The sequence below is a fragment of the Haemorhous mexicanus genome, chromosome 3 (assembly GCF_027477595.1).
Source record: "Haemorhous mexicanus isolate bHaeMex1 chromosome 3, bHaeMex1.pri, whole genome shotgun sequence".
In the NCBI taxonomy this organism is placed as follows: Eukaryota; Metazoa; Chordata; class Aves; order Passeriformes; family Fringillidae; genus Haemorhous; species Haemorhous mexicanus.
In genome coordinates this window covers 70,915,556-70,936,096 of record NC_082343.1, presented here as the reverse complement: position 1 = coordinate 70,936,096, position 20,541 = coordinate 70,915,556, and the positions used below count along the sequence as shown (strand labels likewise).

Genomic DNA, 20,541 nt, shown 5'->3' with positions numbered 1-20,541 from the left:
CACATCTTTTCAAGCCAAGTCCCTGAAAGTTGTCTGTTCTTGGCTCAAAGAAACAGCATCGTGGGGAGTTGGCTAAATGTGAGAGAGTACATGTATGAGTGTACATGCCTAAAATGATTTCAGCTTACTCAGGGGTTTCATAGACAATAAATATCACCTCCATTCAGCACTGGCCTTTGTGTCAATGAATGGAATCCAAAAACTAATCTCCTTTGGTATCACAGAGCAGGATTTTGATATCCAAAAGCTTCATCTCCCTGCATGTCAGCATTTGGAGCTGTGGAAGGCTGGAATTATTCAGCCAGCTCTGAGATCACCAAACAAAATCTGGAGTTGTTTTACACTAAACTCTAGAGATGAGCACACAATGTTGCTCATCCAACATGCTGTGCATCTTACAGCAAGGGAACAAGTTTTTAATCCATTTCCACTAGGAAAGGCAGCATTTCTCAGATCTGTGAGTTACGGGTTGCACAGCGTTATCATCGTCTGACACTGGTAATGTTAAAAGGTATGGAACTGGCCTCATTAAAATGAACTTTTCTAATGCAAGTAAGTTGAATTTGATTATTTTGAAGTTGTGTTTTTGTGGGCAATGTAAAAAGTGTTTTTATGAAAACATAAAACCCCCACATTTTCATGGGTTTTGAGACTTCCTTAGAGACAAATGAGAATAAACATTATATTATTTGTCTCCTTTCTTGTCCTTATTACATTTGTTGGACTCCAACACTAACATTGCAAGCAATCCAACATGTGTCTAACCAGAAGAGTAGTTTCCACCCACATTGTGGAAACATTCGTCAACAAGGATATAAAATTCATTATATCATTGTTAATCATTTATATAGTCATAGCACCTTAATCACTTTTAGGTAGGATACAGATGAAGGCTAAGGATATGTATTAATATTATTATTATTAATATTATTATTAATATTGTTATTATCCTCCTTCGGTTTTTCTTTTTGTTCTTGATACAAAATGGAAGCCAAAACTGAAACACCCAACAAAGCCAGACATCCACGCCATTAACAAAAATAAAAGCTGTCCTCTGCTAGCTAATCAAAACCTAGGAAAAGTCCAAGAGTCGGAGGAAAATTCCTTTTTTTATACTTCTATTTTAAAAGTAAAAGCTCCGACATGTGATATCTGAAAAGCCAGAAGTACTGATTAACCTTTGCTTCTGCAGTAGTAAGCATATGGATGGGGGGAAGAGTGGTGTAAATTCACTCCTTCCGGGCATAAGAAGTTTTCTCATACGCTTTTGCAACTCACAGCTGAAAGTCTGAATTATGGTACGTCTTCAGAACCTTCTTCTTTTAGAGTTGTAAGAGAAAATAGGTCCTAAGAGTGTTTGAGAGAGAGGTACAGAGAGATGCAGGGAAAAACCTGTCCACCCTTCACCCTTTGATCCATGCCGTGGCCTCTGTCCTCCAACCCCTTGCAGACAAAAGGGAACTGGCACAGGAGAGGGCTCCATCCTGCTGAAGAGATGGAGAGCAGGTTCAGACCCTGCAGGGTGCATTCTCTTTCCTCCTGGACTTCTCTGGAGTGAAATCTGATGGCATATTTTTAAGATACCTTCTCTCAGTAAAAAACATGAAAGGGATAAGCTGGATGCCTGGTAACTGGTAACTGCCTTTTTCTGACCAAGTTTACACATCTTGTCTGGAAAGCATCAGCAGGGAAGCTGAGTTAAGAAATAGTTATGTTAAAAGGAAATCAGAAGCACAAAATCCTTGGCTTTTATTCAGTCTCTGTGGTGAACAGGCATGAATCAAACTAAGGGTTGCATCCAGCATGGCTGTGAAAAATGAAATCTCTAAGGGCCATCTTCTTGGTGCTTTATGTTTTGCTGAAAGCACCACAGAACTATCAGTCTGTAACATCAAATAAACCAAATTTTATGAGCTACCGTAGGATTTAATATTCAAAATGCCACATTCTGAGTTACCATGAAGGTTCAAGGAGGACAGAGAAGGCTTTCCAAGAATAAGAATTCCAAGAATTTTTAAAAGAGACTTTAAAAATGACTGTGGAATGCCTCCTGCAGGCTGTATATGGGAATAATCAACACAGAAATTTACCCCGAAGTTGAAATGTCTTATTTTCCATGCCCTATTAGCAGCTCCTAGAGAGAAACTGATGGATTAGGTATTTTGAAACACAATTCTGAGGCACATTAAACTCCCCAGTTTTCAGAAAAGTCTCACTCACCCACTTTGACCATTACAAGAGACTAGGAAGGCATTCCAAGTTGGGCCACAAATAGGCACTTTAAACCAGTCTTATGTAGGTCAGTAATTCTCATGCTGTCTGCTTGCTGACCTCTCTTTGACTCATATCTATGCTGATGGGAGCATTTTGGATTTCCAGAATTAATACTGTGTCAGTTTCAAGCCAACTCAAATGAAACAGATGGAATAAAACAGCAGCACTTATTGCATTATTTTTTTGTTTTTACATATCAACTCTGGGACATTTTAGAGGACTGCCTACATTCCAGCTTTGCCAGGGATTCCCCAGTTTTAAGGTCAGAGAGATACAGCAAATACTTTAAAATTAAAACTCCTGGGTGTTATTCATTTTTCCCAGGCTTGTGGGTTGCAGGTTACTATATATACATATAATTTTTACACTAAGCTCCAATCCAGAAAGAATATAATTTTACTGCATTGTGATAGAGCCAGTTCAGCTTCGAATACAGCTGGAGATTTGTGTAGAATTTTTGCAAATCTACATGTGCACCACACTTGTCATGCTGCATTAAAAAATGTAAATCAGAGAAGACACAGTACTACCACTGGATGTCCTCTGACTGTTAAAGACATGCAGAAAATCTCACATACACCAAGTCATGTTCCTGAACAAAAATCCAGAAACACCAGGGCAAAACTTCAAGTATGTTTCAAAACAACACTCAAAAATTCCTGGGCTGCATAATTTGATTTTTAAAGGAGATCTTGAATGCTTCGCTCCCAGATTCTGCTTTAGTGGGCTGAGCAGGAAAAAACTCAGCAGTTCAGTTGTTTATCTGTAGCAGTCAAAAGTCAGGCTGCTGCCCAGTGTCCACGGCCATCCATGGCTGGAAGAGCAGGAAGAGCAGTCTCAGCTGATCTCCTGCTGCCATACTGCCCTGGTTCAAAGCAAATGCCTTTTACAGTGCTGAGTGCTCTTACTACTGTTTCTTGTCAGCTTACAGCTGCTTTGGAAATCCTCTACAATGGTGGCAGAAGGGGTTCAGGAAAGGGAGCAGCTCCAGCTGCTGTGAAAGAGCAGACCCTGGAAGGGGCTTTGAAGTGCCATATTCTGTCCTGATGTTCCTCCCCGTTCCTGAGTGACTGGGGACACAGCCCTGGAAACAACAGCTTCCTGACACTGCAGAGAAGGTTTAAGTTGTAACACATGCCTGCAAAGCGTGGCCCTGTGCTTGCCTTCCCTCTTTGCCCCTTTGGGACCAGAACTGACAGACACTTATGAAGAATGAAGGTCTGGGCTTCACCTTGCCTGTTTAATTTCAGCCAGCCTCGGGGGTCAGGAGCAGGAAAGAGGAGGTGCATGTGGAAGAGCTTCACTGAGCTCCAACCCGAGCCTTGGCTTCTGCCAGAGGCTGTGAGCACAGCTGTCCATGGGGCAGGGTGAGTGGTTACTCAGGGCCAGGAAGGAAGAGCGATGAATGTCCTGGTCCCCCTCTGGCAAGAGATTTACTACAACTGTTTATTATCCATCTAGCTATATGATCTATTTATTACAAGTTAGAGAGGAAAAGGGAAGTCAGCGTTCCAGCTGGGCAGGAGGAACAATAACCACGTCCATGTGTTCTTTGAGGGTCAGTAGTGGTGGTGGGACTGGCTGGCAGCTGTCTGCTGGGGACGTCACCTGGCAAGGCCACAGGAAGCTGCATTACCACAATGCTGTTTGAGCAGCCCTAATCAAAAGCTCCACAGTGCAAGAAGAGAAGATAAACCCTGCAAACTGCCCATGAAAGGACACGTCTCCACCCTTTTGGCTTTGTGCGGCTTCTTTGCCAGCTAAGTCTGTGAATGTCAGGGCCTCATCTTTTTCAAAAACCAGTGAATTCTCTTCCACTCCCTGTGATACATCCCTTTCAGCAAAACCAAACCAGGACAAAACACAAGAAGCAATTAAAGTCTCACGCTGCAATCTCTTAAAGTTACAGTAACTGAGTTTTGCCTTGTACTGTCTCAGGGCTTTTATTACTTTGAAAAAAAGATGCCCTAGAAAAACGCAGTAGTTCTGAGGAAGGGTTCGTCTGTGTTTTTTTTTTTTTTTTCTTTTCCCACTAACCTCCAAACTTCACTTGTAACATAAAAGAAAAAGTCTTATGTGTAACTAACTTCAGAGGGAAGGCCCTCAGGTTTTACTCTCATGAACTGAACAGCAAGTCAGACTCAAAACTGCACATAGGATTTCTTTTATGCTTAAAATGTGTTAAAAGAATCTTTGAAATTAAGAACTAATGGCAGCACCTACACACAGTAAACACACTCAGCAGAGTTAACCCCCACAAAGGACAGATCTATCCCTGGTTCTGAGAGAACACCATGTAAATTCAACGGTGTGATTTCGAGCTACATTCCTCCTTCATCAGGCTGCTTGTGGTAGCCCTATTCATGAGCAGAGAGAAGTGGGGGGTGGATGGTCTGCATAAGCATTTTGAGCTAATGCACCTAAATTTTGAAGTGCCTTTTAAGTGTGTAAATTAGAAAACCTATAGCAAGAGAACAACTGCTGCAAATGCCAGAATAATTTTGTCTTGGAAAGAGAAGAAATAAAACAGTGTCTCCACTGATTTCCTCTTTCTTTTTTCCCATTAGGAGTACAGAAAGATGATTGCAGGTTGATTCACACTGTTCTGATTTTTTTTCTTTCAATTCTTATTTTTAGATTCTACCCAGGATTAATGGGTGTTCATCTGACCCACAGTATGGGAGCACTGCAGAGCAGAGTGCCAAATGTGAATCAGGATGGGAAGGGAAAGAAGGGGAAAAAGAAAAAAGACACAGTAAAGAAGTTCTGCCTGTTTGCCACTGTGGACTATGAAAGAGGCATAGAAAAAGATTTTTCTCTCAAAAAACCCCCTCACTGTTCCTCCCCATCCCCCTTCACTCATGCAGGAATGAAACTAACCCCTTCTCTGCCTTGTCTGATTTCTCTGTTGTTACTGAAGAACTTGGAGGATGTGACAGCAAGAAAAAGGGAGCAAGCTGAGTCTCAAATCAGGGGACTTACTTTGAAAGGGGACTTAACTTTGAAACCCTTCCAGACACCATTCCCTCCTGAAGGGGCTCTCATTTCTTCTAGGTTGCTACTGCTAACATTTTAATAGTTATTTAAATCCCTTATTTGCCCAGTTACACTGGGGGAAAAATACTCTTCTTCCTAAACATGAGCAAACATTTGCCTGTGGCCAGCCCACAAAGAAACCCCCAGCTTTCTCACCATCACCATAGTTGGCTTCATCTACAACAGCAAAGATGCTGGCAGGCAGGGTCCCCAAACTGGGTGGCAACCACGCTGTGATAAAGGCAGTGAGTGCTCAAAGTACTGACTGCACCAGCAATGGGGACACACAGAAACCCTGCCTATGCTCACACACCCACAGAAAAGTTCTCTAGGGAGACCTGTTCTCTCAAACCCAGCTGTTGCCACCGTGGTTTCAGTGCATGACAGCAGCTTACTGCTAGATGACACCTTAGGTAAGTTCACTGTGTCTGGACGAGGTTCAGTTTCTCCACAGCATCCCAAACCCTGCTGTGTGTGCTTCAGCTTTGTGAGCAGAACAACGTTGATAACTCACCCATGTTTAAGTTATTGCTGAGCAGTGCTCACAAACCATCAAGAGCTTCTTTGTTCCTCACTCTGCCACTGCAGGCAGGTAGGCAGGGGGAGGTTTGGGAAGGGATAGAGCTAGGAAAGCTGAACCCAACTAACCAAAGGTATATTCTACATGCTCAGTGTGTGAGGAAGAGTCCACAGAGGTTTCTCTATTTCTGTGTATTTAAAACAAAAAGTCAAAACTGGGTGGTAATCTGGAGCAGGCAGGGAGGGTTTCACTGAAAATGTCTCTGTGATATGCCTTGTGAAATACACAACTCCTGACAATTCAGGAGATCTGGAGATCTTGTCTGGAGTTCCTCCCTGTTTCCTAGCACAAAGAGACAAAAAGCTGAAGGCCACTGAAATGAACAACTGTGCTGTCCCCATGGCATAGGGGACACATATCAGATTTGTGGATTGTGTTGTAAAGGGAAAACGGACCTCTTGATAGGGAGCAAATTGACACTGTAAGCCAGGCTGGCTGGGAGGGTCAGGTCAAACAAGCAACCACAAGCACACTTAGCACAAACTGGATATCGAGGAGAACATCAACCAGAGCAAAGGCTGTGAGAAGATGACCCTTTCCAGTTGCTTATATGCTAATTACAGGATTCTGAAAAAAATGGATAAACTCTCTGCCTGTGCAAAATTGCACTCTTGAAAAATCATAGCTATATTTAGACTATTATATTATTAACAGAAACAGCTGTAGCCAATTTAAAAAATCCAAATAGAAGAGGGTGGTGCCAGGCCATATGTGTCACAAATGACATCGGAGTGACTGACAACTAGGAAATAAATAATCCTGGAGAGTTACAGGGATGATGAACTTCTTCAGCACTTATGTACAAGAAGTACAAAATCCCTTCTTGAGTTACTCTGGGAACCTCATGTCTAGCACTAGCACTAACACAGGCCTGTCCTTTCCAAAGGGCTACAAATGAAAAGTAGCTAACCCCTAAATTCAAAAAAGGACTGGCCTTCCTAACCTTGTGAAATTAAGTCTCACCAATGAGTCATCTACAGCATTGGTCTCGCAGCGACAAAGGGGACGGGAGCAGCTCACAGCACAATCACCGCAAAGTGAAGAGCTGAGCTCCACCACACACGAGCTAAACCCCACAGGGGTCAACACCTGAACTGCCTGTGAGTCACACGTGGGTTAGCAGGGGAGCCAGAGCATCCCTGCTCGAGATTTGTCTCAGTAGAGAGGAAATGGTCACAAACCAGAAGGTTACTGGTTGTTCAGACTGAAAAGGACCAACACTTCCCGTGCAAATAGTCAACATTGTCTGCAATCAAATCCAGACCCGAATTTTGTGCAATATGTGAGCGTAAACTCTTTATAGATAAATAAATTAAAATCCTAGTGCATGCTTTCTGAGAAGCAGCTTCACAAAACTGGAGCAAATGGGAGTCAAATCAGGCTGAAGGCAGAACATACAGAAAGTTGCTGACATCTGCAAGCAGTTTAAGACATTTCCTAAATGCCTACAGTGTTACAACCATGGAAATGGGCTAGATAAAAATAACACACAACAAAAAAAAACCCAACAGCTGGGTTTATCAGGGAAATGAAAAAACGTATAAAATGATAAAATGTTATATAGAAAACTGGTACACGAAAGGGGAAAGAGGAAGAGATAATAAATAGCAAAAAAAGCTAAAATAAAGATTATATACTGGAATCAAGAAGGTACTAGAAAAAAAAATAAAGGCACGTAAAATCAGAAATACATTTAAAATTTTTTAAAGCATATTATGAAAGATGAATCCCGGACAATAAAAATTGTAGAAGCGTTCATTACAATATGACAGCAGCAGAAGTTATTCAGTAAATGTTTCCAATTAGCACACAGGTAAAAGGCTGGATGATCTGTTTATGATGATGATAATGAAATAGCTTCCCACCACAGCAGCCCCTGGAGAGGGGATGTTAAGCAGCAGATAAATGATTCTGGGTGATTCAGATTAGCTGCTAGAAATAAACTTGTCTCAAAAGGTTTAGAGAGGTAGCCTTGGAGCTGCTACTGCATCTAAAGCAGTTCTTGGCCCTCGGGGAAGGACCAAGCACAGGAAGAAGGCTCATACTGGGCTACTATTTGAGAAGGGTAGAAAGTAATTACAGGCCAGTTGGCTGAGTCTTCAGGATTTTGCAGAGGATAGAACAACCAGCATCGGCCTCAATTAATAACTTTGTTCAAAGCTCTGTAATTAAAGTAAATTAACTTGGCTTTAAGGAAAATAGATCCTGTCAAACTAATTTGATGTAATTTCTTGCAAAAATTACAAGAACACTTGATGAAGGCAGCATCATTAACAGTATTACAAACCTAAGTCATTTGACTAGTTCTGTAGAATATCTTTATGAATGCTTTGAAGCCTACATGGAATGTCTCCATCTGTACAGGGAGAGCAGGACTCCATTGGTGGAGAGCACCACATTAGATCAGACTAAAACCGTGAACCTGTTTTATACTGGAGTCACTTTTGAGTCCACAGTCATATTAGAAGTATTAAAAAGCTGCTAAATTAAGGAAACCAAAGTGTAACTGTGAATTGGAAACTATTTATTAGCAAACAAATGGGTTCCTGTTGGATTCCACAGGCATTGGTGATCATCCCTTTACTATTTAATAGCCTTACCAGTGACCTGGATTAAAGTTAAGTCATTGTGGTTAGACATGAGACTAGGAATGGCAGAAAACAAACCACAAAAGAGCAAGCCTGACACAGAGCAACTGGGGTCTGTAGAAAGATGGGAGAAACCAGTTTAGGTGTTAATATGGCCAAGCAGAAGACCACCTTATGAGAATGAAGAATCCAGGCCATACTTACAGGATGAGAGGGAGAGAGAGGACTCTATCCTCCGAAGCAAAGACTGAATGTGAGACCCGGGGTCCTGGGAAGCAATCAGCTCGACATGAATTCCCCACGCAAGGCTGTGGCCAAAAGGGCTAATGCGAGCCTCAGCTGTACAAACAAATGAAAATCAAAAGATGAGTAGGTAGGTTATGGTGACGCTACGTTTGGTTCTTGTTCCTCTGCTCCGTGAATAACGTATCGGGTTCTGCTGCTCCATTTTACAAAAAAACTGTTGGAAAAACTGGCAGAGTGTTCAGGGAAGAGAAATTAAATAACTGAAGACACTGGGCTACAGGAGGCTTCGTTATAAACAAAAATCTTAGAGGGAGTTTTGCTATTTTGTTCATGGTACAGCAGTATTCTTACACTGAATAAATTTGATAACAGCAGACTCTGATCTAGCAAAGGAAGAAATTACATTGGGACTGAAAATTATTCCAATCCAGGCTGTGAACAGGCAAGTTTGTTCTGCTTGTTCAGCAATGATGTGTTATAGCAAATTTACCAGTAATTACCCCTTTGCACCCCAGGTTTTGAGGTACTGCCCACCTCTGCAAAGTTGAGAAGGTAACCGCGCTTGATTCAAAAAGGATGCGTGCCCACACGGCTTGGGTAAATTGCTACAAAGCAGGAGCTCCTGCAGGTGAGTGGTCACTGCACCACACTGTGCTCTGCGTTGCCACCAAGAAACACTCCTTCTCCTTGCAGGGTATTAATCCCAGCAGCCTTCCTGCTCACAGCTTACAAAACTCCTCTGGGGAAACCCCAGGCTTTTGGGGATGAGGTGCCACTTAAGTACGGATGACACCCAACTGTCCATCTTCTGCAGGATCTGCAGGCAGCCCCTCTCAATTCCCAGGACCTGGCTGCATACAAAACCTCACTGTACAAAGCTCCTCACACTGAGATGCCAAGGAAACCATTTTTAGGAAACTGATGGGTGTTGTTACAACTCTGCCATGGAGAAAAAGCACTGGTGAGTCCTTGTTTCAGCAATTCACTTCATCTGCTGCATGCCAATGGGACCTTGTCCCAGGGATCCGGCTGGGATCTCATCCCAGCAGCACCTGGCCTCAGAAGGTGACCTCAGAGAATTATGCTGTGGAAAAGAGTCCTCCATACCTCACTGGTATTTCCTCTCCCAAATTCACCCTTTTACGATGAATTGGTGGATGAGCTACCTTCTTCATGGAAATCCTTTATGCAGAACGAATGGATGTGAGCACTACTCCTGCAGGAACCTCCCAGGTCACTTCGGGGCATCTACCTGTCTTCTCCTTCCCTTCCTGCATGCTGAGGGAACTGGGTGCTGCCAAGAAAGCTTTTGGCTATCTGTCCCAAGGCTGGGGTTGGGCATTTGGGTTCCTGAGGACCATGTGTTCAGCTGTGGGGCCCTGGTGACTGAATTTGCTTCATCTCATAGCCTGCCAATATTTAAATTTGGTGTTTTTTAAGGAGGCAGCACAAGCTTTTGTGCATGCTGTCTGTCTTAACCTGGGCCTTTGGCCAGAAAGTATTAATCCTATCAATGTGCAAGAGTGGGAAGGCTGGAAGTGTTTGATTTGTGCCAGTTGCTGGCATCATCTTATTTTAAGCTTCTGGAATGAACCCATTTATGACTGAATGCTGCAGTGTAAATTCTGCAAATAAAACAGATAAAATAATCTCAATTACTTGAACTCAGGACTAGTTCACATATGCCACTCGAGAGATTTAGAAGGCGTTATTTCATATGAACATCTAATTAAATTCAATTATGGTTCTACAGTTATTTTTATGTTCAACAGGTGGAAAAAATGTGTTTTTCAAACTTTTGGTTACGCTCAGTAAGTGATGCCTGCTAAAACACAGCATGCACAGCATAGTAAAATCTTGGTCATATGTCACAAACATAAAAGCAAGATCCTGTCTTTGGTAAACATGTAGTGCAAAGCTTCTGCAGAGTGAATCACAGCAAGAAAGTTTGTAAAAATTTTAGGGAGGAAAAAGGCCTGTCCAAGTGTGGTGTGTGTGTGTACGAGTATGTGTACATGCATTCACACACACCCCACTGCTTCAGCTCTGCTATATCCAGCATTCCTATCAACAGTTCCTGTCAACAGTCAGCTCAAAACTCTCACTGGCAACTCCTTAGTCACTAACAGAGCAGAAATTTAGGGAAGGCTGACCAAGGACAAGGTTTCAGAGCTACTAATAAAACATGAATCAGAGCCGGCAAAAGTACAGTTTGACTTGTGCATTTTTGCATCTTTATACTTTCTGTCCTCCTGGATACATTTTCCCCCCCTCTCCCTCTGGCACAACCCGAGCTACATCCTACAGTATGAGGTTATTCTGTTAAGCACACATGCAACTGTGTTTTTAAACCTTGTAAAGGCTTCTGTCAAAAGATGTACCAAGGATCACATAGGCCAGACTCCAGAAATAGAATTTTACAGATGAAGTAACTGTGATAATCTTCCTAACGATAAACTAGAAAAACTACATAGGAGTAAAGAGTTTTAATACATGGATTTAAAACAATCTTTTTTTGAAATATTGCAAAATAAATCAGAGGCAAGGCTTTTCCTTTTATTCTAGACACGCAGACACAGAATTAAATAGGAGAATGTGAAACTAACCACCCCATCTGCCTTTGTAATTCACCCAGACTAGACACAGAAATGCTATGGAATTTAATGCAATGAACCCCAGAAGTGTCACTTTCACAAATCTCAAGAGGCATCATTGACCTGAGGCTGGCTGCAGTTTCTGCCCCAATTCCAGTTTAATGTATTCCAGTCTGACCCTCAAGCGACAGTGCTGCTGGAGAACACGCTAAGAAACAAATGCAGGCAATTGCTTTGACATAATTCTTTTGGACGCAGGCAGATCGAATGTGCTGATGTCAACAGAGACCAGAAGAGGGTTTTATCCAATCTCCTTTCCTCACTGAAGAAAACAATGAGAGGAAACAAAGCACAACCCAAACCCCAGCCAAACAACATGCCCACCTCCCAGCAGCCATACTGATACATGCTAAGAAAGGGAGAAGCAAGGAAAACGTTCCTAAAGTAGCATTTGTATGTATGCACAGCATTTCATCAATAGCTTAAATTTACATGACTCGTGTACATCATTGGCTCTTTGCACATAACATACATGAAACATCTGTCCTATAGGAAGTATTAATTTAAAACCCCAGGAACAGCCTAATGCAGTCCTTTATGGCCACAGTACATTCAAAAGAGTTCCTAACATAGTTCCCTCTTCTTAATGTAAAGCACTCCTCTTTCTCACATGCTTCTAAAATTTAGGGGGCTGCATGCACCTGCTCTCAATATAATTGTCAGGACTATACCTTCCTGCCTTGCCACTCAAATATACAAGCTCTAGCATGCTCTGGGGCTGCATAGTTTGAAGTCAGAGAACATTGAGACAACACTGACTTTTTTCTGCACAGGGACACCAAGAAGAGAAGCTGGGGATATTTTTTCCATAAGAAAGATGAATTATGGTAGGAAACCAGATCAAGGATTCCACACTGTCTATGCTGAGAATAAAAGACTGAGCTAAAGATTTTCTTCTCTACCTGGTGATGCTGCTCCTGAAATGACTTCTGTTAAAAGAGGAAGACCCACACATCAATGATACAGTTTTTCAGAACTCACCAGGAAAAATACTGGGGTTGAACGTGGCTGGTCCCTCAACTTTATACAATAAAAACCAAATGAAAAAGCAGATCACAAGCTCATTTCCTCCTCTCTCTTTTACTGCCTCTCCTAAGAAAGGCTTCCAGCTCTGCTATTTAGTTTTTCTTTTCTCCCAGTCCTCCAGCTCCTCCCCCATCAGTCCATACAGAAAGATTGTCTGCAATGGTTTAACAAAAAAACCAGATGAGATTCTTAAGGCTTCCCCTTTCTGTGTGCCTGGAGTGTTTCCAGGAAGAGAAAGTCTTGTGAGGATTCTCACTTTGCTCTTCTGCAGCTACTAGTGTGGGTCACTCTACCACAATAAAAGCCTGCATCTGTTACCTGACCACGACTGAGAGACAGATAAAGATTACCATTTTTAATGGTAACTTTCCGTAGGAATTGTGGTCTGAGACAAGAGTGGTCATGTGCAACAGCCACTGGAGCTGCTTGATGTGGAACATTAAACCACCCCTACACAAAGTAGAAGCAGACTTTTGTCCTTTGTCTACTGCTGTTTATGTGACCTGCCCCCAGAATGTGGCCACAAGTTGCGGTCCACAGTTTGGCTGAGCATCAGAAGCCGCAGAATCTTTTACTCTGTGCTGGGACCTGCGTAAGCATCACAAAGCTCAGGCAATAAGGATTTTAACACCACCAATCATCAGGAATTATATACAATTTAGTCATGAAATCATAGAGTGGTCTGGGTTGGAAGGGACCTTGAGGACCATCTTGATCCAACATTTTGCCATGGGCAGGGACACCTTTCAAGAGACCAGGTTACTCAAAATCCCACCCATTCTTGCCTTAAACACTTCCAGGGATGGGGCATCCACAACTTCTCTGGGCAACTTGTTCCAGTGCCTCATCACCCTCACAGTAAAGAATTTCTTCCTCATATCTTATCTAAGCCTACCTTGTTCAAGATCTTTATTAATGGCATAGGCATTGAGATTGAGTGCACTGGCAGCAAACTTGGGATGACACCGAGCTAAGTGGTGCCATTGACACGCTGGAGGGAAGGGAAGGGATGTCATCCAGAGGCACCTTGACAGGCTTGAGAGGTGGGACTGTGCAAACCTTGTGAAATTCAACTAGGCCAAGTGCAAGGTCCTGCACCTGGATCAGGGCAATCACCAGCATCTGTACAGACTAGGGGAGGAAGGAACTGAAAGAAGCCCTGTGGAGAAGGACTTGGGTGTACAGGAGGATGAAAAATTGGATATGAGCTGGCAACATGGGACTCCAGCCCAGAAAACCAGCTGAATCCTGGGCTGCATCAAAAGCAGTGTGGCCATCAGGTCAAGGGAGGTGATTCTGTCCTTTTACTCTGCTCTGGTAAGATCCTGCCAGGAGTTCTGCATCCAGCTCTGGGATCTCCAGCACCAGACCTTGGGCTTGTTGGAACAGGTCCAAAGGAGGGCCATGAAGATGATTAGAGGGATGGAACACCTGTCCTATGTAGACAGGCTGAGAGAGTTGGGGTTGTTCAGTATGGAGAGAAGTCCAGGAAGACCTTAGAACACTTTTAAAGGAGGCTTACAAGAAACATGAAGAGAAACTCTTTACCAGGACCTGCAGTGACTTTTTAAAAAATTCAGTTTTCAACTGAAAAAGGGTAGATTTAAACTGGATATGGGAAGAAATGTCTTACAATGAGGATGGTGAGACACTGGAACAGACTGCCTAGAGAAGTTGCAGGTGTCCTGTTGCTGGAAATGTTTGATATCAGGTTGGATAGGGCTTTGAGTAACACGTTCTAGTGGAGGTGTCTCTGTCCAGGGCAAGAGTGTTGGAGTAGATGAACTTCAAAAGTTCTTCCAATGCAAACAATTCTGTGATTGGTGCTTCTGTTACTGGACTGGATTCTCACCTCCATGATCCCTATCACAAAACACAGCTGGTGCAGTTCATGCAGCTGGGACTTAATGGTGCTGTAAGAGAACGTGTGGAGTATGGCTACAAGCCCATACCCCTGTAGACAGAGATAAAGGAAGCACATACACTCCAGGATAAAGGCACAGGAAGAAGAGTGGATTAAGATGCCCACATGGTTCTGTCTAAATGCACAGATGATACAAAACAAAAAGCACCTGAACACTGCCATTTGTGTGAAGAGTCAGTCTATTATTTCTTCCACACTGTAAAGCTGTGCTTGTTAGGACAACCACAGCAGTGGTTAGTTATGTAGTTCACGCTCACTATCTTTTCAGAGCATGAGAGATCCAATCACCTGCAGTCTTCCAATACTTCCCTCTAAACCTGCTCCTCTGACTCTAGTTTTCAGCGACAGCAGATTACTTGTTGTTTGTCTACTGCAGGCTGTTACAATATTTTTACAACAGGAAATGTGTGTTCCATACGTAAAAAGACTACACTTACAAGAAATAATGCAGGAAAGTGATCTAATTTCTCTTCTGCTTCCTTCCTTCTGCAGTGTGCTGCATTGAGATGTTTATTCCAATACACAGATACTTGTTCAAGGCCAAGATTTTATTTACCCTGATTGTACAAAACAAGCCAGCACTTAAACTGCAACTCAAGCACCTCAAGTTGTTGTGCTTCATTCATGTTCATCTAAGTGATTTAGGTAAGTGGGCTTAAATTTCTCTTTTCAAGGTTATTGAGCCTGTCTTATCCAGGGTTGGATATTTTTATGTCAGTGCTATAGATTTAAAACTCCTGTGAATAAAGAACACTTTCCAAAGTTGCAAACAGCAGAAAGAACAGGAAGTGTCAATTTGAAGTGAACCTCAGTATTGCAGACTGTAAGAAAATGTCCATTGTGCTGCATTTAGGGAAAAGAACACAACATCTTCACTAAGCACTGCACCTACCCATGGATGTTACTCAGCTACCACTGCTGAACAAAAACATCTGAGTAACTGCTACACTTCACTTCTCTGCTTTTGGAAAACCAGTTTTTAATTTAGGAAGTCTGAGGTAGCCTTTTAAGAGAAAACTTTAAAGCATTCTCTTATTTATTACTGGGACTGACAATACATGTATACAATAAATTATAAATTGCCACATGCTACTGCCTCCAGTCTGCAAGCTAAAAGCTGGCAAGAGACTCTATACTGCCACAGGGCCAAATCTGCATCAGGCAAGTTGTTGAATTTGGTAAGTTATGAACACCAGCAAATTCACAAGCTGACCAGTCAGTGCTGACTGCTCAATGCCAAAATTCTTGGAAAGGGATAAACAGATGGGTCAGGAAAGGACAGAACTCTGAATAGCTGTAAAAATAACATCTGAGTTCATTTGTTATCTATCTCTCATGCTGAAAACCATCAGACCGTTAAAACTCCCCACTGTATTCTGCATTTTTTGTGAGCTAAGAGGACAAACTCTTTCATATTTACATGTTAGAGAGGTATTTAAAACACAAATGAAATCAAGGGATACTTCCAAAAGTTACGTTTGTTTTGTATATGATGTCAGTAGTGTATTCTTCTGGCGAGGCAATACTGTCTCTGAAATGCAGGAGATTTCCCTACGGCTGGGCTGGACCCTCTCCTTTTTGTTTGCATTTGGGCACTTAACCATCTTCCCCGAAGATGAAGCATGAAAAATAAGGCTCCATGTTTCCTTTTGTATATATTTTTTTCAGATGCCAGGAGCATAAATATAAGCAAAAGAAAAGGGTCCCAACCTTGTCAGCTTCCCAGAACTATATTTTGTATGCTGGTGCTTTTGTTTTCTTGCAAGTTCAGCACTGCTGTGATGGCAGCACCCTGGATTCCCCCTGCCCCCAACGAGTGATACATATTAGTACATCTGTTTTCTCTGTAAAGTCTTTCTGCATTCTTTGCAGGGCACAGGAAGGATGTGGGCTCCTTTTCACATTCAAATGAGGCAAATTAGCCTTTGCCTGGTTCCTTCAGTATAATGCTTATTTTACATTTAAGCGTGAGAAAAAGGGAGAAAATAAACCCCAATACATTAGGTGGATTGCATGTTCCATTTTGGTGCAAGCCTCACTGGGCCTTGTTTTGTGAACTGCTTTCCACAGGACATGATTTCAGGATGATAGTTTAATTAGTTCAACAGTGTAATTATGTAAATGACCAAATAGTCTGCACAAGGAAATATCTGCCACTGACACATTAAACATGAGAAATAGCTGAAAATGCCAACCTGGATCGGCAGGGTTCAGGCAATCCAGGGCTGACCAGCTTGAAAGCAGCACTGCAGGAGAAAATCTGAGTGTTCCAGTGAAAAGTGAGTTGAACACAATCCAACAATGCTCCCTTATGGCATGGCAAAGGTGGCCATCAGCTTCCTGGCTTGCATCAGAAAAAGCACTTCCAGCAGGTTAAGAAATATGATCCTTCCCCTGTATTCAGCATGGGTAAGACATGACTGGAGTGCTGGATTCAGTTTAGGGATCCCTGAAAATTTGGGGCTCCCTTGTACAGAAGAGATATGAACGTAATTGAGCACATCCAGTAAAAGGGACACAAAGATGGTTAAGATTTTAGACCATCCATCGTATAAGGAAAGGCTGGGAGACATGGGACTCTTCAGCCTGGAGAAGAGGAGGCTCTTTTAGTGTGTATAAATACCTCATGGAAGGCAGTAAATGAGACAAGGCAAGACCTTGCAGTTGTTTCCAGTAACTGGTGATGGACAAAAATTAAAGTACAGGAAATGCTGTTTGAACATGAAAAAAACCTCTTGTACTGTGAGGGTGCTGAACACTGGCACAGGTGGCCCAGAGAGGCTGTGGAGTCTCCATTGCTGGAGATATCCTAACGCCACCTGGATATGACTCTGAGACACCAACTTTTTAACTGGCCCTGGTTTGAGCAGAGGGTTGGAATAGATGATTTCCAGACACCATTTCTAACTGCAGCAGTTTGGGATTCTGCCAGGTCATGTGAAGACCTGCTGCACTTAAAAAAGTCCTTCTCTCACTCCTTTTACAAGATAGAGGAAGATGTAACAATTCAGTAAGGTAACAAAAGCATAGCACACACTTTGCAGGGAAAAGGAGTGGTTCAAAGTCCCTCTTTTTTATGTCCTGTGCTGCAATCCAAGTGGTAAAGCTAAGAGATGGGATGCAAGGAAAAACCTAAAAACTGCTTGGTAAACTGTGCTTTACCCCAGACAGTTAGCACTAGGGGGAAATTCTGTGCATGCTCTTTGCACTACAGCAGCTTCTTACACAGACAATGCATCCTATGCACAAGGTAAAACACCCCACATACAGAGAACAGAGAATGAAGTAGTCAGGTGCTGTAAATTTGCACTCAGCTTTCTGACAGAAATCTCCTCAGGCAGGAAGCTCTTAGCTCTGTGACAGTTGTGTGCCAGGTCTGACAGGTTTTAGAGAGACCTGGAAGAAGCTTTGGCACGCCTGCTAACGCATGAAGGGCTTTATCCATCTCAGCTACCATCCTCACCCACAGTTCTGGGATGCACCAATCTCACAGCAAGCAGTGGGCTGTGTCCTTGCTGCAGAGGCTTGTGAGAGCCATGTCCCAAGTCCCTGCTCTGCTCACAGACTGCCCCTTGAAATAAGTTACTTGCTGTTGTTCTTGGTTTTTCCCCTGTTCTGACCCGAGTCATGAACAATGCACTTTCCCCTCAGCCGGTGTGAGCAGAGCCCTGCCATGGTCTTCCACCCTCTCGGTGAGAGCCCTGAAGCCTCCTCTGACACCGAGCAGCAAGAGTTCCTGCAGCCTACGAGCTGACACTGGTTTTTCAGACACCTGCCTGCACAAAGAACACAACCAGCTGCTGTTCTCACACACCCCTCTCTGCTCCAAAGCCAAAGCCATCCAAACTGATCAGTCTTGCAGCACCACACTGCCAGCCTGATCTCCTCTTCACCTTCCACCTCCCTGCTTAAAATAGTAGCACAAGGTTCCAACTCAGATACCTAGAGTAAAAGATAATCCAATCTAGATTTAGCTCCAGACTTCCCCCAAAGCCTGAGCAGTCTCAGGCTCTAGCTACCCTCAAGCAGTAGGAACAAAAGGGCTGCTCAATTGGACACTGATGCCTTTAACACTGGTTTACTCAAAAGTGTTGTGGCAAAGAGGTAAGTGGAGAGCCCTGAATAATTCGGAAAGATCTCAAAAACAGTGCAAATGCAAATATACTTTAGGCATCCTAGGAGCAGTCAGTTTCTCTCTACTGAGGCATCCATAGCACTTTTAATCCATAATTTCCATTTTAGCCTGTTAAAATAATGAGATTTATTATTCCTGTCACATGTCCTTTCTGAAGATGCTGGGAGGGTGTAGGAGAGGTAAGAGAGAAAATTAGTTATCAGTCACCACTTGCCAAGAGTAGATTAAGCACTCCAAAGTTATACATTCATGTATAAATTACTCAAGGGAGTTTCATTTATTCCTTTCCTCCTAGCTTATATATTTTTCTTCCTGTCCTGCAGCCCTTGTTCCCACTGCTCTCAGTAACCACTTGCCTGCAGAGGACAAGTTGGACAGTCGTAAACAATTCTGGATTTTCCCCCCTTTCATCATGAGAATTCATTTGGACTCTCTTTCCCAGACCTTAGAGCATGCCTGATTCCTGGGAGCAGAACAGAGAAGAAGAAGAGAGTTAATCTTTAGCAACATGATAAAAATCACTTTCTCACATAGACAACTGGAGAGGGATTTCAACAGAACTGTTGTGCCAAGCACCTGATAGCAAAACCTGAAACTGTTGCCAACCCACACCTTCCTGCTCACAGACACAGCTAGCTCAGTCTCTCCCCAGCACTCCCACTTCTCTGCTAAAATCTAAGTCACCACTGAGCAAGCCCTCTCACCAAAATGAGAGGCCACTCTTTCTGTAACAAAGACACAAGTGTGGCTGCATTACAGGTGGGGTCAACTCATCTCTCTTTCTATTTTTTTATAATCGAAAAAATATTTGTGAAAAGCACATTAAGCAAGCAGATTGGAGAGATGGCATAGGAGGACAGGACACAGGGGCATTTCATGGCTTTGGTGCCATCTAAGAAGCCACCAACAAGCAGGCAGGTGAGCTGAGCAGCTGGGAAGGGAGGGGAGGAGGGGGCAGCAGGAGATGTGGGAAGGGCTACCAGCAGCTTGCTCTCCCAAAGCCAGTGCCAGCTGGCAGCTACGTGTTGCTGGTTGCGTGTGGGCTGTGAGTATAACAGAGGAGATGAGCCTTTAGGGGAGGAGCTGTCTGATAAATCATTAATGAATGAAAATATGAAGTAATCAGTCTGCCTGGGAGGCAGAATCATCTAATGATGAGGATGATGGCCTAGGAAGCAGGAGATGAGGTTCCTATCTCACCCATGAGACTGCTGGCACACGAGCTCCTTTTGCCGTGAATAAGATAGAGCCACTTTCTTACACTGAAGGGCTTATTTCTTAAAATCAACACAGAAACCCCACAATCTAGGTGATAATAAAATTTACAGCATCCTTTGTGGAAACTGCACCCCCAGCTTCTCTTTTGTTGCAGGCAGCGCACAAAGGACCAATATTCCTTCTCAGAGACATCTTCACCAAACCAGATTTTTTTCAAAGTAATAACAAAACCTAGCACGACCTTTCAGCAGCACCAGTGGCATTTAAGTGTAAATCGATTAACTACACACACAGTACTAATTACCCATGGGTGAGGTTTTTTTCTTTTTAGCAATCAGACTACTGGCTGGAAATGTAATGGTGTGTCTCTGTGTGAACAGGGACACTCTGCTTTCTCTGTGCTCTCTGAAACGAAGAGGAAAACGCTTGAGAAATGATGTTTAAAGGGGCACTTGTGTTTATGGGGATAGCTGCAGGGGCACCAGGCACACGCAGTCAGAAAGTGATGAGGTTGATAGGGGAAGGGGCAGGAGGTTAGCACAGCTTCTTTTGCACAAAGACCTGGCAGAACATGTCATGCTGCACAAAATCAATACAGCCCTTGCATGAAAAAGCAATTGTCAGGTTTGTACAGTTCTCAGGCTTATTTGGAAAGATGCTCACAAAGGTGATTCTTGATTTGTGTGAAATCTTTAACTGCTCTCTTTCCTCTGTCTTAAGTTCCCTGAACATTCAAGGGCATTGTTTTAAAACAGTGTTATTCTAAAACAAACCCCAAAGACACACATGGCACAAATTGAAAGCATCTAATGTTGGCACATTTGAGGGATAAGAGGTGCAAGGGCTTTATCTCCCAATGT

General features: G+C 43.0%; 1 protein-coding gene across 3 annotated transcripts in view; it reads right to left on the bottom strand.

The window, feature by feature from the left end:
- The window catches only part of FYN (FYN proto-oncogene, Src family tyrosine kinase), a 140,513-nt gene that overhangs the window by 45,742 nt on the left and 74,230 nt on the right, over positions 1-20,541 (bottom strand). For 2 of the 3 annotated variants that reach the window (XM_059842273.1, XM_059842275.1), the window contains exon 3: positions 8,683-8,817. The exons of the other annotated variant lie outside the window; for it this stretch is intronic. The gene's annotated coding sequence lies outside the window, so the exon portion shown is untranslated. The remainder of the gene's footprint in view (positions 1-8,682; positions 8,818-20,541) is intronic. 3 annotated transcript variants of the gene reach the window in all.